The sequence below is a fragment of the Rhinolophus sinicus genome, chromosome X (genome assembly GCF_036562045.2).
Source record: "Rhinolophus sinicus isolate RSC01 chromosome X, ASM3656204v1, whole genome shotgun sequence".
NCBI classification, from domain to species: domain Eukaryota; kingdom Metazoa; phylum Chordata; class Mammalia; order Chiroptera; family Rhinolophidae; genus Rhinolophus; species Rhinolophus sinicus.
The window spans coordinates 48,515,914-48,536,593 of NC_133768.1; the positions used below are offsets into that span (position 1 = coordinate 48,515,914).

Below are 20,680 nucleotides of genomic sequence, written 5' to 3' on the forward strand. Positions count from 1 at the left end.
TTATATTAGAAGTTCTTGGAAAAATAAAAATTGCTTTGTAGTAGGAAGCAAGAGATTCTGATTCAGCCTTGCCACTAATATTCTGTGTGAATTTGGAAAATTTAATCTCCATATTTTTGGCTTTGGTTTCCTCATCTATAAAAAATGGCAAGATCAGAAGATCTTAATGACCTTTAATAGCTCTAGAAATTCTAGATATTCTAGAAATCAATAATAAATTTAGAAACCAAACTATTTTCAGAGAACTATATGAGGAAGTATGGAGGCTGAAAAAAAGCTTTCTAAAATGTACTTTAAAGGATTCTTCTTCTGGTATTACACAGGAGGTTGTTGATATTTCTCTCCCTTAACATTTCTCCCTTAATTGAATTTAAAAACAAATTATGTGCTACTAAATACCAAAAGATAGTTGAACATTGGTATACTTGTGACACCTGGTGGTCAAATCAAACATCACAGCTAAATTCTAATTCCCCAGACACTCATTAGTTTCCTCTCAGTGGTGCTTTTTCTCTGTGATTCATCCATTCATCATGCATTCACTTATTCACTCAACAAACACTTAGTGGATAGTAATTATGTTCAAGACACTACTGTGGAGGAAAATAATAAGTAAGAATGAGTTTTTTATGTGTATGAGATTGCAACCTATTTAGAACAACAAAATAGACTCCCTGGGAAAAAAGTAACTGCAGCATGCTAGGTGTGTTAAGTGCACTCACCATAAAGAAAATGATCAGAACTATGGATACTATGAGGCTATAGGAGTGATCTGTGGTTTGGAGAGGTCAGGGAAGGCTTCTCGGAGAAAGTGAGCCTTGCCTTTCTTGGCGCTTCAGTTTCCCTATCTGTAAAATAGTGGTAATATTTTATTATTGCATAGGATTGTTGAAGAGGATTGATGGAGAGAGTGTGTAAAAAGTATTTAGTATAGCACCTTGCCCAAAATAGTCATTCAGTGATTGTTTATTATTATAACTATACCAAAAAAGATCAGAGAAGACTTAATGTATATTAACTGTTCCCTAATCTTTATTTAAAAAATAATTCAGGTTCAAGTATATGGTTTTTTATTTAGACTGACTGTATAGAACATAAGATCAATTACTTTAGTTAGTTCAGTGGATAAACAAACAAACCACAAAAAGAGATACTGTTGGCTCTATTTACAGTTTTCTGGATGAATTGATCAGCTCAGCAAAATAGTCAACTCAGTGAAAACAAAACACATTTGAAGTAGCTGTTTACTTAATGAGTTGATTGATTGACTGTAATGAACTGTCAGTAAATACAGTCTACTTGAAAGTCCCATGTAGTCAGTGCAAAAGCATAAAACAGGCTGTTTGGCATTGTATGAACTGTGTGTGGGTTAACTGAAGTTTTAAAATTTAATTGGTTATGCTTCAGGTTGAGTAGGCACTGTCTTAGACCATATATTGCTTTCAATAGTTAATGTTAAGTCTGTCTCCCTTTCTCTTTAATTCCATAAAATATGAAACAACTGCCTTTGCAAGCAACTAAAAGTACAAGGAAACATTAAATCCCATTTGTCCATTTGTTTTTACAATCAGACATATGCTTAAATTTCCTAAACATTTCAAGCATTTGGGTAGTTAAACTATCATTTTCAAGGTTAAAATAAGCTAAAGTGTGAGTGCTTTTTGCCAAAAGCAATAATGTTCTGATTCAAAAGAAAACCAAGAACAAGGACCATGTCATATTAGAAATGAATGTCTAACATGGATAAGGGAAGATTTGAGGGAGAACAGGATTGCTGTCTTTAGATATTTGAAGAGTTTCATTTGTAACAGGCAGATTTTATTTGGCTTTGGTAGGCAGAACTAGTTTGAAATGACAGGAATACAAATATTCTTTTTTTTTTCAATTACAGTTGACATTCAATATTATATTAGTTTCAGGTGTACAGCATAGTGATTAGACATTTATATAACTTACAAAGTGTCCTGCCCAATAAGTCTTGCACCCATGTAACACCATACATAGTTATTACATTATTATTGACTATGTTCCCTGCACTGTACTTTATAACCGCATGATTATTTGGACTGCCAAGTTGTACTTCTCAATCCCTTTACCTTTTTAACCAGCCCCCCAAACTCCCTTTCATCTGGCAAGCATCAGTTTATTCTGTATTAATGAGTGTGATTTTAGGGTTTTTTGTTGTTGTTCATTTATTTTGTTTTTTAGATTCCACATATAAGTGAGAGTATATGATGTTCATCTTTCTCTGTCTGGTTTCTTTCACCTAGCATAATACCCTCTAGGCCTATCCATGTTGTCACAAATGGTGAGGTTTCATTCTTTTTTAAGGCCAAGTAATATTCCATTGTATATACAAGGTGTGATCAAACAATACAGTGAATATTTAAATAAAAAAACATTACAGTAAAAAATACATTGCCATTAATCCCCCTCAGAATACTCCCCCTTGCTTCAAACACATTTATCCCATCATTCTTGCCACTTTCTGAAGCAATTCTGGAAGTCCTCTTTTGTGAGTGTTTTCAGTTGCACTGTTGTGGCTGCTTCAGTGTTCTGAATCAATGTAAAATATTTACCTTTCACGGTCATTTTGACTTTGGGGAAGAGCCAGAAATCACACAGTGTCAGATCCAGTGAATAAGGTGGATGAGGACACACCATAATGTTTTTAACAGACATTGCCATACCAGAAGCAATGTGTGACGCAGAGCATTGTCATGATGGAGGATAAAACCGTTTGCCCATTTCTCAGGCCATTTTCTTTTTTTTAAAATTAAATTTATTGGGGTGACAATTGAAAGACACGTGTGCTCCAATGTTCATTGCAGCTTTGTTTACGGGAGGCCATTTTCTATGCACATCATTTCTTAAATGCTCTAATACGCACTTATAATATTAACAGTTCACCGTAGGGTTCTTGGGTACAAACTCAGCTCACACAATTCCATCAAGGTCAAAAACCACAATTAATATCACCTTGATGTTGCGATCTTGATTGATGTGCTTTTTCTTTTCCACACAGGGAGAACAGGGTGATTTACATTGAGAACTCTGAACCTTGGTCTCAGGATCATAACCATAGACCCAAGTTTTATCTCCCAAGATGACATGTCTTAAAAAGCTGGAATCTGAAGTGGCACAATTGTGCAACTCCAACGAAAATGCTGTTGCTTTTGTTTGACAGTGAAAATGCATGGAACAAATTTTGCACTTACTCCCTCATATTCAAATCTGTTGTTAAAATGCTTTAAAGGGAACCATAAGAGACGTTCAGATCCTCAGAAATTTCCCTAATAGCCAATCGCCTGTTTGATTGAATCATTTCTCTTACTTTTTCAACATTCTCTTGGGTTTTTGATGTTGAAGGACATCCCGATCTCTCCTCATTTACAGTTGATTCACAACCATTACGAAATCACTGGAACCACTTATAAACCATCTTCATGGTGACTGCAGAATCACCATAAACTAGTTTTTAACATTTCATGTATTCCTTTCACACTCTTCTGCAGTTTGAAACAAAATTTCATGTTAAGGCATTGTTCATGATCCATGATTTATGGCACACTTTAAAACACACCTTCTCTCAACCATAGCTCACACCTGACTGACTGCACAGAACAAGCTGAAACTTGTCACATACTTTACTAAGATTAGACATGCCTCTTCTCATACTGAAGATCCCTGCCTTTCCGTTGCATGGCACTCAGCAGCAGCATTCACCATATATTTTGATCACATCTCGTATGTAGTTATTTCCATTTTGTTTTCTGATTATTCGTGTAGTTTTTCTGTTCCTTTTTTATTTTCTTGCTTTCTTCTCTTGTATGATGATGACTTTCTGTAGTGTTGAATTTGGATTATTTTCTCTTTATTTCTTGTATATATTTTGTAGATTTTGGTTTATGGTTTCCATGTGCTTCATATATACCAAAATATGTTTCATAGCACTGTATTTTACATTGATGGTCACTTAAATTGGAACATATTCTAAAGTCACTACCATTTTTACTCACCCACTCCACACATTTTGTCATTATTTTTTAATTCTTTTGTATGTGTGTTTGTGTGTATCCATTAATTTACTGTTGTAATTACACATAATCTTCCTACTTTTGCTTTTTAACCTTTGTACTAGTTTCAGTGTTGGTTGATTCACTGCTTTTATTATGTGTTTGCCTTTGTGAGGTAGAATTCTACTTTGCAATATTTTCTTATTCATATTTTTTATTATTTTTTCTTCTTAAAGAAGTCTCTGTAATGTATCTTGTAATAGTGGTTTAGTAGTGATAAACTCCTTCAGTTTTTTATTATCTGGGAAGTTCTTTATGTCTCTTTAGATTCTAAATGATAGCTTTGCTGGGTAGAGCAATCTTGACTGTAGATCCTTGCTTTTCATCACTTTGAATATTTCATGCTAGTCCCTTCTGGCCTGCAAAGTTTCCGTTCAGAAATCAGATGACCATTTTCTGGGAGCTCCCTTGTAGGTAACCAACTGCTTTTCTCATGCTGCTTTTAAGATTCTCTCTCTCTCTCTCTCTCTCTCTCTCTCTCTCTCTCTCTCTCTCTCTCTTTTTAACCTTTGGCATTTTAATTATAACGTGTCTTCATGTGGACCTCTTTGAGTTTATCTTTTTTGGGACTCTCTGAACTTCCTGGACTTGTATGCCTATTTCCTTCACCAAGGTAGAAAAGTTTTTACTCATTATTTCTTCGAATAACTTTTCAATTCCTTGCTCTCTCTCATCTCATTCTGGTACTTGTATAATGCTAATGTGGTTATGTTTCATGTTGTCCCAGATGTCCCTTAAATTATTAATATCTTTATTTTTTTTTCTTTTTTGCTATTCCAATTGGGTATTTTCTGCTATGTTGTCTTCCAAATTGCTGATTCGGTACTCTGTTTTATCTAACCTGCTGTTGATTCCCTCTAATGTATTACTCATTTAAGTTATTGTACTCTTCATTTCTGACTAGTTATTTTTTATGCTGTCTATCTACCTTTTTTTATTTACTGTCTTTTTGTTCAAGTTCTCACTGAGATCATCTTTTCTTCCCCTAAGTTAATTGAGCATCCTTATAACCAGTGTTTTGAACTCTGCATCTGGTAGATTGCTTTATTTCCTTTCATTTAGTTCTTTTTCTAGAGATTTCTCCTGTTTTTTCATTTGGGATATATTTCATGGTCTCATTTTGGCTGCCTCCTTGTGTTTGTTTCCATATATTCAGTAAATCTGCTATGTCTTCCAGTCTTGGCATAGTGGCCTTACATAGTAGGTATCCTGTGAGGACCAGTGGCACAGTTTTCCTGTTCACCTGTGCCAGGTGTTCCAGGGGTATGTCTTGTGTGGGATGTTTGTGCCCTCCTGCTATAGTTGAGCATTGATTGTTGTTGGCAAGTCAGTGGGTGGTATTGACCCTCAGGCTGACTGGCAGTGAGGATTGGGCCTTGACTACAGTGGACACACTATTGTGTGGGGTGTAACCCCATGGAGCGGGATTCACTTTAGCGGGGTCCTGGTGCCTGCTGAGTCCACCATTTGGGTGTGTTGCTTGTGGTGCTAATTGGGTGGTGGTCTGGTCTGACCTGAAGCTAGCCAGGTCTGTTGATTCTGGGGCTCTTGGAAGAGGCTCCATTGCAGGCCAAGGTCAGCAGCTGCTTGTGTTTGTCCTGGGGCAACCTGGCATGAGCTACAAAGTGATCTGAAATTGGTAGCTGCCTGCACTGGGCATGGAGGCACCTGGGAGTGGTTATGCTGTAAACCGAGGCCTTCTACCATTAGTGCTGTTCTTGGGTTGGCTTAGCAGAAGGCACAGGGCATACCAAGGCCAGCTGCTGCTTGTTTGGGGTTTGCAGCACTTTGATAGATTTTAGGAAATTCCACAATTCAGGCCCAGGCCAGCTGTTTTTGTGGATTAACCTCTGAAAGAGGTTCAGGCACTGCATGTAAATTGGGAAAAGTGGGGTCTCAGAGAATCACCAAGGTAGGGTGAGAACAATGTTAGCCAGTTGAATGCAGACTCAGACTTGGCACCTGCCTGTGCCTATAGGCTGTGTAGAAGGAGGGCTCTACAAAGGAACAATGGCACCTGCTTGCACTTTATGTCTGGAGAGAGAGCTGCCCCTCTAGCCTTTTCTCTGAATCAGACAAGTCACTTTCTCCTTATATGTCCCTGGCACTTTTTGAGCTGCTGCCCATTTGCTGGAGCTTAGGGTGAGTGTTTGTGAGCCAGTGTGCCTGTGCTCAGGCCCTTTATGAGGATGCTTGGGTCTACAACAACCCTCCATCCCATCTGGACAGAATGCCCACTGATTTTCACAGTCAGAGGTCATGGGGACTCCTGTTCTCAGCACTGGTTCTCCAGGCTGGGGGTCCCAGTGTGGGGCTAGAAATTCTTGCTCCTCAGGTGGGACCTCTGCAGCCAAGATATCCTTCCCAATTTTTAACCATCACACACAAGTGTGAGATCAGCTCATTTTGCATCTCTGCCCCTCCTACAAGTCTCTATGTGGTTTCTTCTTTACATCCTTAGTTATAACAGTTCTGTTCAGCTAGTCTTCATGTGGTTCTCAAGGGTTGTTGTTCAATAATTTAGTTGTAATAATATAGTCATGGGAGGGGGCAAGCACAGTGTTTATCCACTTTGCCATCTTGACCAGAAGTCAACAGGGATATAAATTTCCAGTCACTAGAGGTAAGAACTTTCTAGTATGATTATTAAAAATAGATATTTTCCCAAAGAAAACATACAGATGTCAAACAGACATATGAAAAGATGCTCAACATTACTAATCATCATGGAAATGTAAATCAATACCACAAGGAGATATCACCTCACAGCTGTCAAAATGGATATGAACCAAAAAGTCAACAAATAGCAAGTGTTGGTGAGGATATGGAGATGAGGGAAGCCTCATGCACTTTTGGTGGGATTGTATGTTGGTGCAGCCAATATTGGAAACAGTAAGGAGATGCCTCAAAATATTAAAAATAGAACTACCATATGACCCAGCAATTCTATTTATGGGTATTTATTCAAAGAAAACAAATACACTAATTAAAAAAAGTTATATACACCTTTATGTTCATTTTAGCATTATTTACAATAGCCAATATATGAAAGCAGCCTAGGTGTCCACAGATATATGAATGGATAAAGAACATATGGTATTTATATAAAATGGAATATTACTCAGCCATAAAAAATGAATGAAATCTTACCATTTACAACATGGATGGACCTAGAGGCTGTTATGCTAAGTGAAATAAGTCAGACAGAGAAAGAAAAATACCATATGATTTTACTTATATATGGAATCTAAAAAACTAATGAACAAAGAAAACAGAAACTCATAGATACAGAAAACAAACTGATGATCACCAGGTGGGAGACAGATTGGAGGGGGTTGGGCAAAAAAGGTGAAAAGGATTAAGAAATACAAATTGCCAGTTATAAAAATAGTCACAAGGATGTAAAGTACCGCATAGGGAATGCAGTCAATAATATTGTAATAACCATATATGATATCTGATGTGTACTAAACTTACCAGGGTGATCACTTCTAAAGGTGCATAAATGACTAATCACTATGTTGTACACCTGAAACTAATGCAATATTGTATGCCAACTATACTTTTAAAAATATTTTTAAAATGTGATCATTCCCATTAACAACTTTTCACTGAGCTTGCCCTGAGAACTGAAGTAGAGATAACCCCTTTTGCTGTATCTACCACCAGATACCCTCTAGTTCTTCACCTACTCTAGTAGTTTCTTGAAATAATTGCAAGGATAGTCTCAATAAATGTGAATGTCTGAAACTATTATAATTTTCTAAATAAACACAGATATTTTTAATTAGTTCATTGGGGTGACAATTGTTAATGAAGTTACATAGATTTCAGGTGTACAATTCCTTAATACATTATCTGTATATCACATTGTGTACTCACCACCCAGAGTCAGTTCTCTTTCCATCACCATATATTGGATCCCCTTTACCCTCAACTACCACCCCCCAACCCCCTTACCCTCTGGTAACCACTAATCTATTGTCTGTGTCTACGAGTTTTTGTTTCTTCATTTGTTTGTCATGTTCTTTTGTTGTTTTCAGTTTTATATACCACCTATCAGTGAAATCATGGTTCTCAACTTTTTCTGTCTGACTTACTTCGCTCAGCATAATAATCTCAAGATCCATCCATGTTGTCACAAATGGCACTATTTCATCTTTTCTGATAGTAGAATAGTAATCCGTTGTGTATATATATTCCACAACTTCTTTATCCAATCATCTATGGAAGGGCACTTTGGTTGTTTCCATGCCTTGGCCATCATAAATAAAGCTGCAATGAACATATCTTCACGGATAAATGTTTTCATATTTTTTGGGTAGATACCCAGGAGAGGGATTGCCGGGTCATATGGTAATTCTATTCTTAATTTTTTGAGGAACCTCTACACTGTCTTCCGTAGTGGCTGCACCAATCTGCATTCCCACCAACAGTGTATGAGGGTTCCTTTTTCTCCACAGCCTTTCCAACAGTTTAAACACAGATTCTTAAAGTTATAGAAACTTCTGGAAAGTGCCACGACATATAAATAGGACTAATTTTGCCCTTAGCAAAATTCTGAAGGTGACAAATGTTATCTAAGTTGCACCATCTTTTCCAAGCCCCTATGCTCCCAAGGCCTGGTGACCTGCTAGCCCTTCCCCAGGCCCTTATCCAATGTTTCATTCCCAAATGTTCATAGCCTCACCTCAGCTAAACACTTATAAGGTTGTAATTGAAAAGGGATTAAAACTTTCCCTCTCCCAGGGTTGAGAATAGGAAAATCAGCTAGATTCCAAACTTAAAATACATATGGAGACAACTGAAAAGCAGAAATGTGGAAACTCTCAAGAATGTTGGAATGTATGTTTGGGGGCTATTTTCTAGTGAGTTCTTGCTTGTTGGTTATCTCTGCAAGTTTGATTACTCTCTCTGACTACTAAGGGAAAAACCTGACTGTGATCATTGCTAAAATAGTGATCTTTTTGATTCCTGAAAATATCTTCCAGAATACTGTTATCCATTGGTAGATTGGCATGATATTTTCAATTTACACAGAAAAGACCTTTTGAATTTATGAAAGTTCACACTTGAATACTTTTTGGTAGGAAGTAAATATATTTATATAACCAAATATGGATTGACATGCCCTTGATGCTATTTTTACTCTATTTTCTGCAGAAATCATCACTCTCATACTTTCCTTAAGGAAGGAACCTATGTCTTCAAGATGGGAAGTAACAGCACAAACAGTACAAGAACAAAGTGCACTGATCTTCAAATGTCATTTCAGTACTCTCTCTATGCAACCACCTACATCCTTATATTCATCCCTGGTCTTCTGGCCAACAGTGCAGCCTTGTGGGTTCTGTGCCGCTTCATTAACAAGAAAAATAAAGCCATCATTTTTATGATCAACCTCTCCGTGGCTGACCTTGCCCATGTGCTGTCCTTACCCCTCCGGATTTACTATTACATCAGCCACCACTGGCCTTTCCAAGGACCCTTTGCCTGCTGTGCTTCTACCTGAAGTATCTCAACATGTATGCCAGCATTTGCTTCCTGACATTCATCAGCCTTCAGAGGTGCTTCTTTCTCCTCAAGCCCTTCAGGGCCAGAGACTGGAAGCATAGGTATGATGTGGGCATCAGTGCTGCCATCTGGGTCATCATGAGCACTGCTTGTTTGCCACTTCCAATTCTGAGAAGTGCTGGCTTAGCCAACAACACTGAATCCTTCTTTGCCGATTTAGGTGTTCCACACATCAGCATGGCTTCCTCTTCTGGCATGATAACTGTAGCTGAACTTGGGGGTTTGTATTACCTGTTATAATTATTACTTATTGCAAATGGAAAACGAGAAAGTCTTTACGGGAATTTCAAGTTCCCCCTCAAAATACCAAAGAGAGGAAAAAGGCTTTGTGGATGGTCCTGATGTGTGCAGTGGTGTTCATTGTGTGTTTTACCCCCTACCACTTCAACTTCCCACTCTTTAGGATGGTGAAGCAACATGTCTTTTCAAACTGCTCCTTTATTAAGAGTACTCTATGTTTCCACATCACTTCCCTGTGTCTTGCAAATCTGAATTGCTGTCTTGATTCAGTTGTATATTATTTTATGATCTCAGAATTTCGTGATAGATTTTCACAACATGGTGGCCTGGTTCTTCAGTCATGTGTGGTATGTGAGGATAGTGTTTTGGAAATTCATCGCAGGAGGGAGGATCTTCAAGCTATCTCTCTTGAATTTTTGAATGATTCCAAGGCAATGTAATCAAACAATTAGCTAGAACAATCTATATGCTCTATCAGTTTAGCTATGTTGCCTTTAAGACTTTTCTTAAAAAATGGTGTTGTTGAGTGCCTTAATAAAATATGGTCCGCTTCCGTCATTCACAAAATGATCCTCCTGAAGGAACTATACATGTCTACATTTTCTGTCCAAATGGAAACATATTGTTCTATGGGGAACATAAGAAAATATTTTTCTTTACAGAAAGTGATTAACAACGGAATGAATTGTGCACCTGTTCCTCAGCAATGGTTCCAGTCTTTTCACCCTCTTTTGCACACACACACACACACAAAAGTAAATTGGAAACAGGTGGACATAGGTGAATTTTCCAACATTTCAAAATGTACAGAAGAGCAATAGTATCCTAGTTTTATTTAGAAAATATACACTACTTGAAGAACGTAGACTAAAGAGGAAAAGTTTATTAATATTAATAGGAGTTATGAGAAAAGCATATGATGCATGCTTTTATATATTAGCACTCATTCAGAAAATGTTTTGCTATATTTGTTTATTAAAATCAAGCATGCCATGGTCTGACTATATCAATTTGTCTATATACAACTTCAGTCAAAATTTTTCTTGATAGATTTAAACAATGAGTTAATGAAGACTCATACACATGCACATAATTTTTCAGGTGGATCTCATTTCTCACAGGTAAAGATGTATGTAAGGAGAACATTGGTGGATTGAATGTATTATAAACATAAAATGAAAATTTGCTATTTTATAATTTTCAGTGTTTAAATCATTTTGTAATGCAAATCATACACATTGGAAAATTTGAAGCTTAAATTTTCATATATTGGATTTTATTAAAACAGTATTTTAAAAAGCACTGGTTACTTTTATAAAAATACAGTCATGCACCAAATAATGTTTCAGTCAGTGCTAGACCACATATATGATGGTGGTCCCATAAGATTAGAAAGTCAAAATATTGTTATCTCCTCGTGATGTCATGGCCATTATAACATCATAGTGAAATGCATTACTCACATTTTTGTGGTGATGCTGGTGTAAACAAACCTACTATGCTGTCAGTCATATAAAAGTATAGTGCATACAATTCTGTACAGTACATAATGTTTGATAATGATAATAAGTGACTATGTTACTGGTTTATGTATTTACTATACTATGTCTTTATTATTTTTTAGAGTGTAATCTTTATATTTATAAAAGAAAAGTTTACTGTAAAACAGTTTGCTGTCTAACACCAGCAGCAGGCTTATACATCTCATGTTTACTGCATCTCTTGATTGCATCATTTTCTTTTGTGCTTGATTTAATCTTGTGTTGTTCTGTGTTGTAACATGCTGTATAAACTTATAGCCTGGGAGCAATACACCATACCATATAGCTTAAGTGTGTGATGGGCTATATCATCTAGGTTTGTGTAACTGCACTCTATGATGTTTGTACAACTATGAAATTGCTTAATGATGCATTTCTCAAAACATATCCCCATTATTAAGAGTGCATGATGGCATAGGTATTTATTTTCTTATCTTTATATGATTGAAAATTCACAAAATGTTTTATTCTAGTTAATTTATTTTTATAATAGTGATTGCCTATCAAAACCAAAATGGATAACATCTACCACAGGGGGTTAAAAAAAACACAGTAAAACCTAAGTTCTCTGTATTTTAGACAGTTGTATACTGTAGAAATGATTGAGTAGCTCTTTAAGTACCTAAATATTTAAAACACCATTTTAGGTGGAAATGTTTCTAAATTATATTCTTCCCTACCCACTTAAGCAGTTTGTTTTTAACATGAGGACATGGTATATTGAAGAAACATGAATCCAGTTTCAGAGGACCAGGATCCTAGTTTCACATCTGTCACTGAAAAGCTATGTGACTTTGAGCAAGTTGCTTCTCTTTGGGTTTCATTTTTATCACCTGTCCATAAGGGAGCTAGACTAGATGATGTCAATATGAGGCATACTTTTTGGAATGTGCTTTCTAAACCCTAAGTACTTTACAAATGAGTGTTTTTGTTATTATTAGTATTAATATTGTTCTTATTTAAAAAGAGCTTCAACTCTAACATTTAATGTAATCTTTTCAGGATGACTGAGGGTCATTATTAGAAACATCAGTTATTATACCGTACACACACACATTTGCTTCTCTCAGAGCTATTGAAATTTGTAGAATTGCTTGTACCTACACCAAAATGGCCTTATGAACTTTTAGTTCTTATGTATTTGGTGGTATAAGTGTGTCTTTCTCCACCTTTTCAGGCTATCTGTTCTTACTTCTTGCCATTATCAGTAGGAATATCTAATGAAGTCCCTATAATTTTATTTAATGCTTTCCAATATATTATGGCTTTGAAAATACAGTAATCAAGCTAGTTGTGACAATTTCAATTTAACAAAAATGAGTAAAGCCTGCTTATTTTATTTTATTTGGATAGGGTGTGTGTGGAAAAGGGAAAATCTCCTATGGAACAAAGTATATGGGTTTTAGTTTATGGACTTTATGACAACTATTTTGGCTATGCAGACTATTTTGCTTCCTTTCTGGTTCTGTCAGCTGTGTTTGGATAGCTGAGGTTGCCAGACATTTGAGTTCCAGTTGGCCGAGGTGTGGCTAGCTATTTATGACACCAAAAATTTCTGGAATATAAATATCACCAGTGTGTGTGTGTGTGTGTGTGTGTGTGTGTGTGTAATTTAAATTTCCAAAATCATTACTTGTTTCTCTTCTGGAGGTTTCTGTTTTCCATAATTCTCTTAAGAAAACACCTGCTCACTCTGGCCCTTGCTCCCTTTTATCATGTTTCCCTGAAAATAAGACCACGTCTTATATTAATTTTTGCTCCAAAAGATGCATTAGAGCTTATGTTCAGGGGATATCATCCTGAAAAATCATGCTAGGGCTTATTTTCCAGTTAGGACTTATTTTAGGGGAAACGTGGTACTGTAAGGGTATTGGGTAGAAATTCCCTATGTATTTGAAGTCTTATTTGAAATATAATATTTCTGTTTTTTTGAAGTTGGCCTGTTGTTATCATGAGTAATAAACATTATCCAAAATATTTGGAGAAGTAAATAAAACAGACTGGGTTACCAACTCTCTTGAAGTTATCAAAATTCTCTAGAAAGCTCCAATTTACTCCTACTTCTATAGGAAGGGCTATATGCAGTCATACTGATCCAGTATTTCTGGGGACAGGCAAATAGCCAACCCCATCCCTCTTCTCCTTGTCCCCCAAAATACTGTAATGCAGGAGTTCCAAGAATGGAAAGCTTGTGTCTGCAGCTATAACTAATTGATAATAATTAGATAGACTTGGGTTCTAGTACTATATCTGCCCTTTTCTTAATTGTGTGATCTTGCGCAAAATACTTTACCTCTTTGAAGCTATTTCCTCATCTGCAATGTAGTGCTAATAATCTCTACCTTTTCTGACTCACAAGACTCTTGTAAAGATCCAATAAGAAATATAGATGAGAATTATTTTTAAACTATAATGATTACTTAAACATAAGGACACAGGAAGAAGTAGTATTAAGAAAGGAATCAGGTAAGGGAGATAAAGTATCCCCTCAAACCCATAACAACATAGAGGGTATTATTAATTATTTTAAACAACCTATTAGAATAGAAAACATGAAGGTTTGAAGTACTTCCCAGGGTTAAAGCAATACTAGCTGAGGCCTGTAAGAGTAACAAAAGAAGCCATTTCCCGTGTCCCCCACCATGAGTTAGTTAGGTTCAGTCTTTCAGAGCAGTGAGTTATGATTAGGGTTAAGGATCTCTGAAGAAATCAAATATCAGAGATTGGCCATAGCCTTAGGGAAACAATGAAAAAACAATAGAGCACAGTCATGTCTCCTGTGGATGAATTCAGTAGGAAGGCAAGGTCTTCAGAACTTCGGGAAGGAATGGATTTGAAACAAACTTAGAGGAATCTACAGTAATAAACGGGAGAGCTGAGGGCAGGAATAGGTTACTTAGCAGCACTGTTTGGACATGAATACATTTGTTGAAGGGCACTTAAATGTTCAAATTACTTCCTTCATTCAGTGCAGCTCTACAATCACTGATCTGGTTAAACATATCGAATAATCAAATCTGCATAAATATGAAATATGCAAAAACCCAAAGGCTCCTGAAGAATCATCCAATATACACACTTTTGCTTTTGCTTATATTGTTTCTCTATCGTATATGCCTTTGTTTCCCCTCTTTATCTATCTAGTCTTACAAATTATTTAAGATTCAGATTAAATCTTACTTCACTGTAATACCACATAGTCTCATTTACACAGTAAAGTCCTTGTGAGTACACAACCAAGGACAGTATAATATGAGGTCTGACCATTGAATGTGAGAACTTGTTGCAACAATGTTGATAACTTTTTTTGATATGAGAGGGATTATTCATTATGAATTTGTACCAACCTGACAAACAGTTAACCAAGTTTACCATTTGGAAGTGCTAAAAATGTTGCATAGAAAAGTTAAATGACCTGAACTTTTTGCCACCAAGTCATGGCTGTTGCATCACGACAATGCATCAGCTCATAAGGCACTGTCTGTGGGGGAGTTTTTAGCCAGTAAACAAATAAGTTTATTGGAACACCCTCCCTAATCACATGATCTGACCCCCAATGACTTCTTTCTTTACCTGAAAATAAAGGAAATATTGAAAGGAAGACATTTTGATGATGTTCAGGACATCAAGGGTAATGTGACGACAGCACTGATGGCCATTCCAGAAAAAGAGTTCCAAAATAGCTTTGAAGGGTAGACTAGGCACTGGCATCGGTGCATAGCTTCCCAAGGAGATTACTTCGAAGGTGACCATAGTGATATTCAACACTTAGGTATGTAGCACTTTTTCTAGGATGAGTTCGTGAACTTAATTGTCAAACGTCATATGTTGTACTCTATAACATTGAAAATGAACCCAATTTCTTATAGGGATTTTAAGACTTTGGTAGTAAGTTTTCATTACTAGGTTAATTAAGGCTTGCATATTTCTCTCATTATGGAAGACTGCATTCTGGGTATAAACTAGAGAATCTATTGATATATGGTAATCATATAGTTAATCTAATTCTATCAGCAACATACAAATTGTAGGTGCTCAATAAATGCTTGTTGAGTGATTTAAAAGAAAATGTGGAGTGATTAGTTAGATAGCTAGGAGAATAGTCCCTATAAAGTTGACATTAATAAATTTCACAAGATTTATGTACTCATTCTCTCTGCCTTTAATTACCATAACCACTAGGAGCTAAAGACCTGAGAAGAGATTCTTTTTCCCAACTTTACTGAGGAATAACTAACACACTTAATTGTATATATTTAAATTATAAAACATGATTATTTGATATACATATTAAATGCATACCTGCCACTAAAGTCTTTGTATCTTTGCAGGTTAGTTGAATTAACTTAATACAAATTGGGCCAAACTCTGGCTCACTCTCGGTTAACTAGGTAACCATATTACAGTAGACTCTGATTTTTGTAGTTATGTAAAATGTGTTTGTAAGCTGCATGTTAACTATTGAAACATTAAAATATTTCTTAAAATTTGATTTAGTTTTGTTTTGATGTTGTGGTTGTTGCTATTAACAAAGGACTGCATATGTCTTCTTTTCTCAGTAGGGAAGTGGATGTGTAAAGGAGTAGGTGCAGAATAATGATAATAGCTCACATGATAAGTTACTCTTTCCATCTCTCACCTATATTCCTAAATCTTTATTTCCAATGGATTCAATAAAGTATTCATAAAATCAGACCTGTGCGAGCTTCATCCAAGTTGCTTATGATGCCACCTTTTTGTGTTTCCTCTAGTAGCCAGAAACCTGGTCCTGTTCTTGCTTCCTCTACAGGTCTACTTCTACCTTGCCATTATGTAGTCACTCTGTCTTCTCTGGGCCATTCTTCTCCTTGGCTAGTTGTGACTGCCCAGTTAGATTCTTATTGTATATCTGTGGGTTTGTCCTACCTGTAAGTCAATGAGAAGTTACTGGTTGATCACATTCTAGGACCCAACATTTTTGAAACAGCTTATAGGCATATACACTTCAAACTGTATTTAGTATCACTTCTTAGTTTCTTACCCCAATATATGTGTCTCCTTTGATATCCACTGCTAATAGTAGAAAAACCCAGAGTCCTTGACCTGCCAATATGCTACCAATAACCAATACAATGGTTAAGTTTCCTTGTATGCCCTATCCTATTCTGGTGCTAGGCTGACGTGGTCCTTTTATGGCCTTCTCCTCCCTCGCATAGTTACTCTTCTATTAAACCAGTTTCAAAAATGTTGGGCCCTAGAACGTGATCAAGTCTAGAACCAGCCTCCTTTATGCACCCCCAACTTCATCCACTTCTCCACTCCAGACAAATTAGTTTTTTCACTCTCTTCCAGGCTTTTCCATCTCACCTCCTGACCCCTCTTTCCAGAAGACACCTTATACTCCTCAGCCCATTAAAATCCCAACATTCTTGGGGAAGATGGGTGGCTCAGTTGGTTAGAGCACGAGCTCTGGGCAATGGGGCTGTCGGTTCGATTCCCACATGGGCCAGTGAACTGCACCCTCTGCAACTAGCATAAAGTCAATGAGCTGCTGTTCAGCTTCCGGGTGGCCAGATCGCTCGGTTGGTTGGAGTGCAGGCTCTCAACCACAAGGTTGCTGGTTCGACTCCTCGACTCCCACAAGGGATGGTGGGCTGCATCCCCTGCAACTATCAATGGCAACTGGAACTGGAGCTAAGCTGCGCCCTCCACAACTAAGATTGAAAGGACAACAACTTGACGTGGAAAAGTCCTGGAAGTACACACTGTTCCCCAAAAACGTCCTGTTCCCCTTCCCCAATAAAATCTTTAAAAAAATCCCAGCATCATTTACCTTAGATCCCACCTGATTCAGGAATATATCTCTATTCTTATCACACTCAGTTATGTATCTTTACTTTTGTGCTCCTGTAGCACCAATTGGCTAGGCCACACCTGTTATGCTCAACTTAGGGTAGTATTAGGTTGGTGCGAAAGTAATTGTGATTTTTGCAATTATTTTCAACCTTTTAAACTGCAATAACTTTTGCACCAACCTAATAGAAAAGGGAGCTGGGTGAAAAGGATGAAGGGATTAAGAAGTACAAATTGGTAGTTACAAAATAGTCACAGGGATGTAAAGTACAACATAGAGAATATAGTCAGTAATTTTGTAACTATGTATAGTGCCAGGTGGGTACTAGACTGATCGGAGAGATCACTGCATAAATTACACAAATGTCTAACCATATATATATATATATATATATATATATATATATATATATATATATACTGTACGCCTGAAACTGATATAAAATAATATTGAATGTCAACTGTGACTGAAAAAATATTAAATCAAATAGAAAGAAAGGATACTTAGAAATTGCCTCAATATAATAAGAGTTTAAGAGTGTCAATCCAGGTGAAAAGAATCAGGGACTAGAGGGGAGTTTCTCAGGAGACATACAAATGCAGAATCAAGAAAATGGTATTTGTCAATATTATAGAATGAAAGATGAAAAGAGACAGAACTGAATACCTTTTCCTTCCCCTTACCCCATACCATTCCTTGATGTAGCCACTATCAAATGTCTTCATTTCAAGGGGAAAAAAAACAGAGCCAAAGAACTGCCAGAGTCTTATAGTAAATGATCCCACAGTAAATGGTGTTAGAATAGGAACTCAGATTCAGATATCCTGATTCGCAGTCCTAATCTCTTTCCACTACCTTATGCTACCTTTTGAGTTATTTTTTCAACCTTATACATGTTATTTTATTACCTAAATTCTGAGTTCCCTAGAGGCAGGGATAGTCATATTCATTTCTATTTCATACAACGTAGTTTAGCACAGGACGTGGGCATCAGGTAAACAATCTATAAATAGTTGCTGATTAATTGATTTATTTTATGGATGTTTAACTTGTTCATATTTTTTCTTTACAATTATTCAAATCATATTAAATAACAACAAAGCCCCAGGAAGAAAAATGGAGTGTTCTCCAATGTATCTATATCAGCGTTGTGAAGCAGAGATAGTTACTATCGTGTTTCCCCAAAAATAAGACCTAGCCGGACAATCAGCTCTAATGCGTCTTTCGCAGCAAAAATTACTATAAGACCTGGTTTTATATTATATTATATTATATAAGACCTGGTATTATATTATGTTACGTTACGTTACGTTACGTTACGTTACGTTACGTTACGTTACGTTACATTACATTACATTACATTACATTATATTATATTATATTATATTATATTATAAGACCCGGTCTTATAGTATAATAAGACTGGGTCTTATATTAATTTTGCTCCAAAATATGCATTAGAGCTGATTGTCCAGCTAGGTCTTATTTTCGGGGAAACATGGTATCTTTGAAACCTTGAGTAAGTCACTGTCTTTCTCAGGAGTTTGATTTCCTCATTTTTATAACCAGGGAGATGTGATACATGCTTTCTAGACTCCCTTTCAGCTCTAATATTCCAATGAAGTTAATTTCTCATTTTAAAATTGTTTATAAAAATCTCATTAGCTTAAAAATTTAATACTTCACATCAGCAAGATATGGCATAATTACTATCTTAACAAGAAGCAAACCCAGAAGTTCACATTAGATCAATTTTAGATGATTGAACACCAGAATGGTGAATCAAATCTCACTTTCCCAAACAGGTTAATATTACTTTATCTCTACGATTTTTATTTTTAATAATGGGGAATTATTTATTTCTACCTTTCTTTGGGCATTAAAGTTGGTCAATTCTGTGCTTAAACATCAACTTCACCATTAACTATTTGATTTTGCATGAGTTACTTGACCTTACAGGATTGCAATGAAGATAAAGGGAACATATACAAGTACATGAAAACTCTTAGTACGGTGAATGGCACCTAATAGGTGTGCAAAACATCATAGTGATAGCAATGTATATTGTGTGTAATTGGTACTACTAAAGAGTTGGTTTTTTAGTGCATCTTTTCTGTGATTCTAATACTGCATTTCGTTAATCTTCAGTTAAGCTTGCAGGTTAAAAAATGGAAATGGTGAAAGAACATTGAATAATCTTTTCCTCTGACATCCTCTTCAGCATACAGCCTATCAATTCAGGTTTAAGATCTACATGAGAAATACATGGCATGAGGAGTGTTTAGAAGTGGCTTAAATGAAACAAAAGCATGTGACAAAATTGTAAGCAATCAAAAGAATTTGTATGAGCTGGCTCCCAACACGAGCAGACCCTCTACTTCTCTGCATAAAAATAGAACTCTCAATATCTAATAGCAGATGCTGATTCACGGACACATCTAATCTTGGTCATATACAAATAAGCCCTTGGTGAGATAACTATTTCCATGGAAATTGTAACTCACTCTCATTTAAATCTCTGAATTCTACTACCAGTGATTATGTCTTCATGTCTTGGTTGACTCAATTTATAAATTTGATCTTTAACTAACATTCAAAATTTGACTCAGGGTGGCCATAGACAGCTGGCATGAGTCAAGTTTACATAAAAGAATAGAGAGAGAGAGAGAGAGAGAGAGAGAGAGAGAGAGAGAGAGAGAGAGAGAGAGATAAAGAGAGAGAGAGAGAGAGAAACTTGAGAGGAAAATAAATAATAAAGTTGTAGAAAGAAAGCAATTCACCAGAGCTCCCTACACCCAAACCTTGAGTCCAAACTAACCTTGAGTTTTGAGTTAGCAAAATAACAATAATTACCCCAGTGAGAATATGAATTGTTTATAGTCCCTCAAACTTGCATTCTGTCCTGTTTCTGTTGCCTCTCTGGCCCTGATTCTATTATTGATGAACATGTTCTGGTAGCTGGATTTACTGATAATTATGAGGGAAAGTATTGCTGCTATAGAAGAAGAACACTGGCCTGGGAGTTACAAGACCCAAGGTCTAGTCCATGCTCTGCTGCTCATTTGTTGTGACCTGACACAAATCATTAGCCTTTTCTGAGCCTCAGTGTTCTCTTCTGTTGAATGAGAAGGTTGGGCTTTATGTTCTCTGAGGTTTTTTTTTTTTTTTTTTTTTTTTTTTTTTTTAAAGATTTTATTGGGGAAGGGGAACAGGACTTTGTTGGGGAACAATGGTCAAATTGTTGTCCTTTCAATCTTAGTTGTGGAGGGTTCTGTTCAGCTTCAAGTTGTTGTTCTTTCAGTCTTAGTTGTGGAGGGCACAGCTCAGCTCCAGGTCCAGTTGTCATTGTTAGTTGCAGGGGGCGCAGCCCACCATCCCTTGCGGGAGTCGAGGAATTGAAATGGCAACCTTGTGGT

The 20,680-nt window shown here is 36.5% G+C and overlaps 1 pseudogene; it reads left to right on the plus strand.

Annotated features, from left to right (window-relative positions):
* The first annotated feature begins 246 nt into the window (after positions 1–246).
* On the plus strand, positions 247–16,332 carry LOC141569640 (putative P2Y purinoceptor 10; annotated as a pseudogene).
* The last annotated feature ends 4,348 nt before the right edge of the window (positions 16,333–20,680 follow it).